Source organism: Ambystoma mexicanum, chromosome 1q (assembly GCF_040938575.1).
Source record: "Ambystoma mexicanum isolate Mex_15411 chromosome 1q, UKY_AmexF1_1, whole genome shotgun sequence".
In the NCBI taxonomy this organism is placed as follows: Eukaryota; Metazoa; Chordata; class Amphibia; order Caudata; family Ambystomatidae; genus Ambystoma; species Ambystoma mexicanum.
The window spans coordinates 859,106,971-859,119,210 of record NC_090922.1 but is presented as its reverse complement, the minus strand read 5'-3'; the positions used below and the strand labels follow the sequence as shown (position 1 = coordinate 859,119,210).

The window sequence follows — 12,240 nt, the reverse complement described above, 5'->3', positions numbered from 1 at the left end:
GAGTATAGGCCATGTTGTTCAATATGCTGTTCTAGTTCGTATCATAGCAAAATGGGAAATATTTTAGCTTCTATAACTTTTTTATTTTTTTAAAAAAGTTTTTATTGAATTTTACAAACAATAACCAAACAAACCGTGCATGTTCCAACAGTTTCAATACACTTTTTTAACTTCCTAACCCCTACTCCCACTAACCCACCCCCCTAGCGAGTCTATTGCATTGAACCTTCAATTTCCACACCCTGTGGTTCGGTCACCTCCTCCACAGGCTCAGTCGGGTCGTCTAATGACCCAAACAGTTCGGCTATCAGTGATGTCCAGGCCATCAGGGACTCCTTCTTCTCCTCCCCCCCCATTGCTACACGCTTCTAGCCATGCCATGGTTTCTGCTTCTGACCATTTTTGCAAGTCTTTCCACCACACCTCTATCCTCGGCATATGGCACGACTTCCATCCCATGGTGTTAGGAAAGATTTCTTAATTGTGGGTAATTTTCCTTCCATGTGCAACCCCTAAACTTTTTGCTGTTGTTTTCACCAGGATCTAGACTTTGCCAGAGAAGTGCAGCCTTCTGCCGCACTCCTCTGGGCTTTCGCTCCATTCTTACGGGGAAACGGACATGCCCTTAAGACAGTCAGTACCGGGAAACGTTGTTTTCCGTAGTTGTTTTATCATGTTGCAGCTTTCGCGCAACATGACACAAGAGGGCACTGTAAGCTAAGTTACTGCTCTCTTGGGTCTCTAGTCTTCTACAGGCCCTAGATACTCTCTTTGGATTATTAATGAACGGTGCAAGTGAATCACGGACAGGACTGGTGGCAGCGATCGTTTCTTGTGTTTTCAAACTCCTTTTGGCGTTTAAGCGTGTTTCTCGCGCTTAGCCCAAAATGGTGGCCTGGCTCCCAAAATGGCCAGACCACGAGGCTCTTCGTCCTGTCCGCTGACCGTCTTGCCCCCTTCAACTTCCCCAGGTCGCGCCGACCCGGGGCCTTCCTTATTTGGGCATGTACTTTCCCGCGAAACACAGATGCTTTCTCGGGCTTCTACAGGTCTTGTGTGTGCTCCAGGATGTGGTCTGGGATGTCTGGTCCCAATACACATCCTGAGTGCCAGAGAGTCTAGTGTGTCGTGAATGCCTGGGTCCGTGATAGGTCCAAGTATGGTGTGAGTGTTTTGTGAGCAGATCTCCCATTGGGTCCCCTCCATTTTGGCGCGAAGCGAACCGTGGATAAGAGGGGGCTGGAAACACCACTACCATGTCGATCTCCTGAGTTCTCACGAACAAAGGAATACAGGAGCCAAGTATCCTGCACCTACGAGGCTGGACCGAGGAATCGCTGGTGACCCACTGAAGGACTGCTCCTCTGCACTGCTGTCGCTTGGTGAAACCCTTTCTACCTCTGATCGAACGAGAAGGCATGTACTGGTACTTCGACCCCTTGGAATAGTGGGAACAACTATTCTCTGCATCTTCACCATCTCCTGCACGTAAGCCTTCGGAAGTGTCTCTGGGCCATCTAGCAGACTGACCAGCCTACCTAGGAGTCTTGCTCTGTAAGCACCACCAGGTTGTGTTGTATTAAGAGTCCTTGTCACTCTCACACGATTCGTACACTTGGCATTCCCAGGTCTGAAGTGAGTAGTGTACATTGGTCTGAAATACACACGGTACTCCGTTGCCCTGCTGTGGTAACAAACTGTGCGGGTTCACTGCGTTTGGGACATCCTCAACTCTAACTTCTGCTGCTGGAGAATCTACATGACGCCGAGACGTCCCCTGCTCGTATCTGAACCTGCCAGCACTGAAACTGACGCGGAGAAGCCTGGGTCTGCCTGCATCGGGGACCGGTGAGTAGCATCGCTAGGAACTGGTCGCCCTCCTGCAGTAGCCCATGGCTTTTCCCCGCTGTGTCTAACAGCACGCCTTTCCGTACTCGCGCTCTGCTTCTGCCCCCAGTGGAGGCTGCGCTTGAGTCGTGGAGCTCTGTTCATCATCCTTTGTTCATCAAACTAAACTCCCTGATTCCCTCTAAGAGATTCCCCTTTGCCCGTTGGCACCAGCGTGTGCAGGTACTTTTGAGCACAAGGCTCCACTCTTCGTAGGGCTCGGACTTCCTTTTAGTTAGGTGCCTCTGAAGGCGGACTGGGTCTAATTATTATTCGCACTGCCTGTTTTCCTCCCCATCTAGGTGGTCTACCCATTTTGTGCGTCTAACTCGTTAGACTCGTTTGTATTTGTATATATATTGGATTTGATTAGTATGTGTTGGTTTACTTGAGTTTTATTGTGATTTCTCGCTACGGTCAATGTTACAAAGGCCTTGTAATAAATGTGTCTATATTTTTAATATAACACTTGCTTGGAGTAATTTGTAAGTGTCCTTGCTTTGTGTGCTCATTGCGGGCTTTCAGTCACCCTCACCCCTCTTGAGACCTAGTCTTGACCGCCGCGATCGCTACCCTGATTGGTCTGGCTTGTCCAGAGGTTACCCAGTTCCAAGAAACTAGGCTGGCCTTCTGAACCTCTGCCCCTCCAGGACAGAGTTCAGAAATCCATCTTAACTCATGGCAATCCTCCTTTTTGCTAGCACATAAGCCAGGTCCCTTAGTTTGCTTACATGCCTGAGTTTCTGTGGTCTGGGGAACCCCCCCAGCAGACAGGCACACACCGTATCCACTACTATCTTGACCCCTCTTACTTCTAGTTTCTCTTTTGCACCCCTCCAGAACCTCTCTATGATCGGGCATGACCAGAACATATGCACCATGCCCGCGTTCTCTTCGTCACACTTGCAGCATACTTGCCGACCTGCATTCTCGAACCTCGATATCCTCCAAGGCATCATGTAAGCCCTGTGAGTTATGTACAGCTGTATTTGTTTCAGCCTCGCGTTTCTAGACGCCTTCTTATGATACCCTTGCACCCGTTCCCACATCCCGTCTCCCATTTGGGCCCCAACCTCCGTTTCCCAGTCTGGAAATCTCATGACCCCCCTCAGCTATATCATATATCACGTCTATGGTGGCGTCCAATTCTTCCTCCAGCGCAGTTTCAGGCCATGTTCTCTTAATCCTCTGTACCATTCTATGATACGTAATGTACTGGCCTTCGTGCAACCCAGCTACTTCCCGCAGCTCCTCAAAAGTAACACTAGAGCCCTCCTGCCAAATATCCCCCATCGTTACCACCCCAGCCGGTTCCCAGTGGGTCCGGAGTATCAGTCGCAGCTGAGCGCATTTTAGCTTCTATATCTATTGGCGAAATAGGTCGATAATTCTCAGGTAAGGATGAATCTCCTTTTTTGTATATAGGAATGATATTAAAAGTTACCCAGTACTGTGGGATGTTCCCAGTCGAGATAATCAAATCGAACTGTGATTTCAAAATACTCGCCCATAGATTGGGATCTGTCTTAAAGACACAAGGGGGTAATCCATCGGGCCCAGCAGACTTAAAGAATGACAGTTTACCAATTTCCCATTTTATGTCATCAAGAGACAATTGAAAACGTCCTACCTCCTCATAGAACACAGGCTGATATGTTAAAGTTTTAAATTTATCTGGGAGTTCAAATTTTGCTGAAATATATTTACATCAGATCGTCGCTGGGATGGGAATGGGGCTAAACTTGATTTGAACTTTTAATAGTTTGCCAAATGACCCTTGTGTCATGCTTGCATACGGCTTTAATCAATGCACAATTTACCTTCTTATAGCTCAGTATGCGCGCATGTCTCATCTTATTTTTAAATTTCAACAATATCTGTTTGCGCAATAGGTGGTAGTTAAAGGTGTAAAGTTCATTATTTTTTCAAATTCCTCAGTTCCCTATTCGTTTCTCTTTTTAGAATCTTGCATATTGGATCAAAGTGATGCAGATGCTTCGTGGCATTTGCGCCACATTTAAGGCGGAAGTATAGTAATGCCTCATTAATTGCTTTTGTACAAATAACTTCCTTTTGATGGGTCGACATATGCTGGCTTATGTAGCTGTTTGTAATCTTAACGGCTACATATTGGGCAAATTGTTTGCATAATCCGGGGTTCCATCGTAAAGATATAGTTTCACGATGGACCTCAGGGAGAGTTAATGAATAGTCAACATCTAACGATGAATGGTTCATTAGGAGACGTATTGATAGAGGGGCATGATCACCATATAACATGGGGTGAATTGTCGGGGGACTCGCTAAAGGACGAAGGTTATGCGATAGGCATATATAGTCTATCATTGAAGTATGTATACCCCATCTCCAGGTGTGTTGAGGTCCTTTAGCATCACATTCAACAATATTGATGTCCCAATCGTGTAAATATGACTTCCAGATCCTCCCTCTCGTCTTAGCATAATTCGAAACGCTACTTGCCTGGGAATCTGGGATTGTCTGATTACAAGCAGAGTTAAAATGCAACCCCTCCCCCCCCCAAATTATGATTTCACAGGCACACTTTTGGAACAAAAGGGTTTCAAGACAATTATCCATTTCATTGAGCATTGATTCAATTGGAGTATCAACAGGATTCCAATATATGTTTATCAGCAGAAGAGGTTTAGAATTTTTTTCTGCAAATTCATCAATACACCCAAAAGATTACTTGATTCCCAGATAAGTTGCGTTTGACATATGTTATTGCTTACAGCAATCGCAAGACCACCAGAGGGACGGCCACCATTAACTCTGGTTGCAAGTGAGCAATATGTTCTGTATCCTGTCAGGAGCAGTAATTCAATTTTCATGGTTTCTTGCAAGAACATAATGCAAGGGCATTAACCTGTAGTTAGTGTGCTATACCAATACTGGAAGTTATGGAATCCACAGGAATTCCATGAAATGATACTTAACTCCCTTCCTACGGGTAGCTAGGGTACGGGCACTTCAGATTTGGAGTTCAAGACAAATCTTAACATAGGTTCCAGCCATGCCATATCTTTATTGTTCCCAGCCAATTTCAACAGGTGCACAAGTGAGTGATTTGAATCGTTAAGATTAGATTTAGCTTCAGACAAATCATCCACATTGGCAACTTTGGCTTGTCTTAGATACAATATAAATTCTTGTGCCCTGGTTTCATTCCCAAAAGTGAATAAAGAGAGACCTTGTTCTTTAATCTCAGCTCTACAAGACCAGATGAATTTCAGAATTGATTCGGAGGGCAGATAGCATATCATTCTTTGATTATTAAATCTTGCCATTGATATCCTTGTGAGGTCTGCACTAGTGAGGTTCCTCAATTGTGGAATTACGGGATAGTAGTTCAAGAAAGAATGAACAATTTTTGCGAGCCTTCCCAAGAAACTCAGCAGTGCCTTCAAGACCGATGATATGAGCTTTTTCCAAAGTTGGTTGAGAATTTGTTATAGTACCAGATACCTGACATGGAGTGGTCATAGCATCATTCAATACATTGCCAGTGTTCGAATATGATTGTGGAAGAATGGAGTCAACCAAAGATGATAAAGTGATGGAAGCACAGGATTTTGTTGCAAGTTTGTTAATTACAGCTTCAGAGGAGATCGCTCCCTCCTCTAGAGCCTTTCTCAAAGTTCCCAAGATGTGGGCACGATTGGCAGTACTAGTAGGATTGCATATGTTATTAGTACAATCTTTGGAAACTCCTGCCCCATGTAGATGGAATTCATTAACATCTCTAATGGTTGGGGCGGTAGGTATCGGTAATCCTTGGTGTCCATTTGAATCACCAAGGTTCCCTGGCTTAACCTCTTCTAATAGAGTCTGTACTTTACTGGCCCCATTGACTATAACCAAGTTCTCATTAGTAGTGGAAGAAATAGTATCGTGAATGGGAGGAGTGATCAAACATGCTTCACGATAAGATTTCCTCTTCAGAGGCATATCATGTGCTTGTAGTATTGTTGTTGTACAACTCCTTCCATTAGGTGGAAAGTAAGCATTTAGATTTCTTTGCGATTTCACAGTTCATGTAGGTTCAAGCAAGCCTTTGGATGCTATACTAATAGGAGTGTTAAGCGGCAGGTGTGCATGGGCTTTAGGAGCAAGAGACATTTTTTTATTTGAGAGCACTGTTCATGATGGGAGGTCCATTTGTTTTGTATCTGGTAGTAGTGCCACAGCTTGACTCATAACTGCTGGCAGTAATACTGCTTGGCTCTCACTTGATAGTTGGGCCACATCTATAGGGTCTTCGTCGATAATTCAATTTGATTTGTCTATGTTGGACTCCTTAGAATGTTTAGGGTTATCGACCAAGACACTATTATCATCATTTAGTTTCTTTTTGGACCCGAGCAGTGCTTCTTTGTCTTTTTGCTGTGCGTTTTATAGCCCGTAAAGGAATTTTTCTTGTGCAACATGACATTAAGCCAACACTCTCCTGAGTATCAGCACATGAGCTCTGATATTTTTCTGTCTGCTCCATTACATTTAGGAGCGCAGATGGACTATCAGGATGCTGTAGTTCTTGAGAGCAGGAGTTATTTGCTTTATTATTAACCAGTGGAATGTTATTTTTAATTCATTGATATTATCACTAAGGCCCTTAGCTCATCATTAACACAGCATGAGCAAGTTTTAGCCTCTTTGGCGTTATATTCAGAATCGGAAGTGGGCATGGATGTTCCGGTGGGGGGTACATGAACCTCAAATGTAAACTGCATACTTTTCTCAGCAGTACCCGACATAGACGGGGAGGTCTGCATCTTCGGGAGCACATGTTTGGGGATCATAAATGACTCCCATGCTAATATAAGTCCTTCAATTCGGTCGATTTGCCTCATTGAACCATTAATTTCTCTTAGTTCCAGATGTGACAAATCATGTCCCTTACCTAATAGATCAAGAATCCTAATTATCACTGGAAAGGTATAAGGCCATTGCCCTCAGGATTATCGCTAGAGTGTGTCCCTGAAGGGGATTCCTGTAGGCTGTAATTAATCTGAGGTTGACTCAATTCAGGTGAGTAGAGTAATTACTCAGGTATTCTTTCCATATTGATGTCGGCATTATTGGGACAATTATTGTAATTATCTTGAGGTCGAATTTGCCAATGGTTTACAGAGGGATCAACACCAGGGTGCACGGTTAAATGTGGCTCCTTTTGAAGGGCCCTAGTGACTAAAGGAGCTAGAATTAGTATGCAACAGCAAACATGCTTATCCAAATATGCCGTAGTTTCCAGCCCCGATTTAAATGACCCCTTCAGATTAGGAATTGCAGGAAGTAATTTTGAGCAGAATTGATTATTTTCGCAATATTTCCATCTCTCAGTATGCAAGTCGATTTCCCACCGTGGGGAACCAGGCTCGGGTGTCATATCGGGGTTCAGCCCAGCATGGTCCCCGCATGAGGGAAGGTGCACCTGCGCAATATGAACAGCGGGCACCGAGAGTGGATATTTGGTTTCGTTAGCATAGAAGCTTCCAATAGCAAGGGATCCACATAAGAAGTGTTCCCTGAGCAAACCATTGAATCAATGGTAATGCTTGTTAAACCAAGCGGGGCTGCATCGATGCAGCGACCGCTCCGTAGTCCACAAGACATACAGTAGAATAGTATCAATACAGTAAAGTAATTTTCTTACAGTTGGGATAGTGGTGATAGAGGGACTAGAAGAACGAGCACTTATACCCCTCAGAAAAGTCTAATACTAAATCAAGAATCTGTCAACTCAAGCAACTGTGAATACATTTCATGCAACAGATTTATACATGTGCCACATGCTGCTCGCGTCGCAGCAAAGCAGCCTACCTCCAGACTTCTTCACGAATGCGCGCAAACAGTGCAGGTGTTCGTGTTAGTTCTAGGAAGAGGAGGAGGTAGGCAGTGTGGAAATGGGAGGCAACCTCTGGTGACAAAATAGGGGCAATCCACCTTGTAAACAGCACTGCAGCGCGATGAAAACAATGTGGTCAATCCACTTTAGAAAGAGCGCTGGAGCGCGATTGTAGTTCCAGGCAAATAAGCAGTCAGCAGTAGTTCAGAATGCTGTCTCCAGACGTCCTCACGACTTCACGAATGCGCCAGGGTATACTGGATACTGACAGGCTATTACTAAGTAGACCTTATCTAGGGTGATTATCCTCACTATTTCAGAATGCTACCGGTTGGCTGGTAAGGACCCTCCTGAGGGTTTCCAGGCTCATTCCACCAGGGGCATTGCTACTTCGACAGCCCTCCAGAGGGGTGTGCCAGTGAAAAAGATCTGTGACGCTGCAACGTGGTCTCCCATACACACGTTTGTTAAGTATTACTCCCTGGATACTTCCGATGCTCAGGATGTTGCCTTTGGTAAGGCAGTTCTTTACTCTGCCATTTAATTGGGTTTGTCTAAGTTCTTTTCCCTCCTCCAATCATTGTTACTGCTTTGGGAGTACCTCATATATAAGAAATATGTTGGAGGACACAATGCATTCGAAGAACAAGTTACTTACCAAACTGGCAACGTTCTTTCAACTGGATGTTCCTCCTATGTATTCCTCACCATCCTTCCAGCCTACCCCTCTGAGAATTTCCCATGCCTTTACAGCAGTCGATGCTGTGTTCTGGGCATGTGTGCCACACGTTGTGAGGGGGGAAAAACATGAACTGAGGCTACGGGTGCTGTGCATGCTTCTTACGACGTCACCCTCGACGGAGGCTTTCGAGGGACATCGACCCGACACCTCTGCTAAAAAAAATTCTGAAGCAACACAGCTGTGGACATTACATGTCATAGATGAGGAATACGTTGGAGGAACATACTTTCGAAACAATGTAACCAGTTTGGTAAGTAACTTGTCATCAGTTGTAGGGGGGCGAGGATAACAGCTTCAGGATCGTCTGGACATTTTGTATTGTCCTTCTCTGCATTTCCTGATTAGCACTCCAGGGTTACCAGTCATTTCGTCGAAAAAAAATGGTCGAATAACAAACTGATCGAATGAAAATGATTGAAAACCAAATGGTCGACAACAGATAGAAATAATGTAAACGGGTCAATAGGTCGAAAACAAATGATCGAAAGTGAAATGGTCGACAAACGAGTGACTAATGTGACAAGCATATGCGCAAGATATAGATGGCATTAACATAGAAAAGGGTCACAGGAAAAAACATAAACACACGAGTAAAGAACCTCATATGACACCGGTGATCACAGATGACGGTTAAAAACAAACTGTCAGTACTTCATGAAAGTGACAGAGAGCACAGCTGATGAAAACATTCGCTGGTACAACGTATACGTACATAAAACAGCGGTGAGTTACACACGTTAAATAAACAAATTGCATAGTGGTTCACACAATTTCATATTACTAATGGGGGGGGGTTCCCCCCCCCCCAATTCCCCGTTTTTTTAATACATTTTTTTATAGAAATACGAACCTTCCGAACAATTGAATAAGTAATCACACATTTTTTTCAGCACATATATATGTTCGATTTTGCATTTTTGACGTAACAAACGTATAAATACAAACTCATGTACCGAAAAACAAGTGAATTATTTAGAATCATTTTATTATTTTGCTATTTCAGATACTACTTGAGAGAGAAAAATGGAATTCATAAAATCACAGAGACGCCGATCAGTTAACGCATGAAGGCTACATATACAATAAAGAAAGCACAAAGCAGGAAAGAAACTACTGGAAATGTAAAGAGTACACCAAAAATAACTGCAAAGGAAGGGCGATTACGGTTGGCGAAAACATACATTTAACGTGCGAACATAACCACATGCCGGACAATACGGAGGTTTTCATAAAGAAAACACTGAACATATTAAAGGAAAATGTCGAGAAAAATACGAATGAAGTATCGACTTCTCAGGTTAACAAGGCGTATGAATGTTTGCCACTACATATAACGGCACAGATGCCAAACACGACAACTGTAAAACGCAATATAAATCGCCAAAAGCAACAGAAAGAAAACTTACCCATGGCACCAGTAAATTATGAAAATATGGTTATACCAGAGGTATTACAGATAACTGAAAAGGGAGAGCATTTTCTATGGAAAACTTTGGAAATTAAAAAGGAAAAAATGTTAGTTTTTACTACTTTTCAAAACTTAACACATTTAGGCAATTCGAAGACTTGGCATGGGGACGCTACATTCAAAACCTGCCCAACTCCATTTCAACAATTTTATAGCGTTCACGGCACAGTAAATGAAACCGTAACACCTCTAATCTACGTTTTAATGCCAGGAAAAACCGAAGAAATGTAAAGCTATTTATATAAATTAATACAAGAATCAATGCCTGAAAAATACCCGGAGACTATGATCATGGACTATGAACAGGGACAAATGAACGCTTTTGCTAAAATATATCATGAGACACATATTCAAGGGTGCTTTTTTCATTTTAGTCAATCACTGTGGAAAAGAATTCAAAAATTAGGGTTAAGAAGATTGTACATAGGTGATACCGAATTTCAGCACCAAATCAAACGATTATACGCATTAGCATTTGTAAGAGAGGACATGGTTACTACGTATTATGACACTTTGATTGCTTCTAGTTACTATACTAATCATGACAAACAGTTAAGCACATTACTAGACTACATGGAAAACACATGGATTGGGCAACTTACGCGACATGGAACAAGACGAAAAGGGAAATATGAAATTAAAATTTGGAATTGCTACACATCAGTCATTAAGAAAACCCCAAGAACGAACAACGTACAGGAGGGATGGCACAGCAGGATAAATAAAGAATTCAATTCACACAACCCAACATTATGGCACTTCCTTAAAAGTTTGAAAAAAGAACAAAATTTACAAGAAATAAAGGTGTCCCAGACACTGTCACTCGAAAACCGACAAATTGCAAAAAGAAAATACAGAGACCATGAAGAGAGGAGATTGAGCATAGTGCAGAATTTTGAAAAAACTGAGCCAATACAATATCTTGAAACAGTAGCATATAATCTAAAATGTTAAAGAAAAATAGAATGAACTCACCAAACGGAGAACTCCGGTTCAATGCAGGAAAACATGCATCCAGAAAGCAAAAAATCCATGTAAAATCCACCGAATCCACTGATGCATCGCTCCACCGAAAAAAATTCCATGAAAAAGTGCAAGGGGAAAGCAAAAATCCAATGAAAAATCCACCAAGTCCTTTTGAACATCCATCCAGAAAACAAAACAAAAAGAAGCATCCAGAAAGCAAAAAATCCATGTAAAATCCACCAAATCCACTAATGCATCGGTCCACCAAAAGAAAATTCCATGAAAAAAGTACAAGAAGAAAGCAAAAATCCAATGTAAAATCCACCAAGTCCTTTTGAACATCCATCCAGGAAACGAAACGAAAAGATGCATCCAGAAAGTGAAAATCCAATTTAACATCCAAAGAAAGACTGAGATCCGGAAGTTGCAAAAAAAAAACATCCGTTGGTGAAAAAAGCAGATCCGTTAAAAAAACCCATCAAAAAGACGATCCGACGCAATAAAATCCAACCAGGAGAAAAAAAAAACCATTGAAAAATCCATCTAAAAAAAAAACCAGGAAAAAAAAAAATAATCCATAAGCAGGTCCGGAGCGCGAGCAACAGGCATCCTACAGGAACGAAGGAACTTCAAAAATGGCGTCTACGTCGCGTACGTACGACGTCATGCGTTACAAAGTTTACTAAAGTTGGATTTACAATAGACTTAAATAATAGTGAAATAGCACCATCTAGCGGTAAAAGTTGGAAACACAGTTATAACTTGTTCAGTTTAAAATTACATTGCAAATATTTATTTATTTATCAAATATCACTAAAGAATTGTATTAAGAAATAAAAATAAATAAAAAATTTACAAATACAAACTGTATTAGTGTACAATGTTTTAATTACAAATACAAACTGTATTGCTGTACAATGTTTAAAGCAATTACAAAAGCACAATACATATATATATAATTACACATGTAGTTTAGTTTACTGCATTTCGACCAAAAAAAATACTAACGACCAAAATGCATTTCGAGATAATTGTAATTCGACCATATTTATTCGACCAAATTAATTTCGACCAGTTTTTATTCGACCATTTGTCTGGACACCGCACTCCAGAGGCAGGGTTTCTACATCCAGCATGCTGACTTGCAGCAGCAGCAGAGTGAAAGGGCTGTACATTTATGTCCGAGAGAGAATGGAGCCTCCCCAGGGTAGTCCAAGAAGGGGGAGCAGTCCCACAGGTTCAGTGAGGTATGCTATGAGGGGATTGTTTGGGATAAGAGTGCAGGGGAAGAATACATTGCATCTATCTTTC

The 12,240-nt window shown here is 42.3% G+C and overlaps 1 protein-coding gene across 1 annotated transcript in view; it reads left to right on the top strand.

The window, feature by feature from the left end:
- The window catches only part of NEK7 (NIMA related kinase 7), a 1,199,876-nt gene that overhangs the window by 610,559 nt on the left and 577,077 nt on the right, over nt 1-12,240 (top strand). The window lies entirely within an intron of this gene.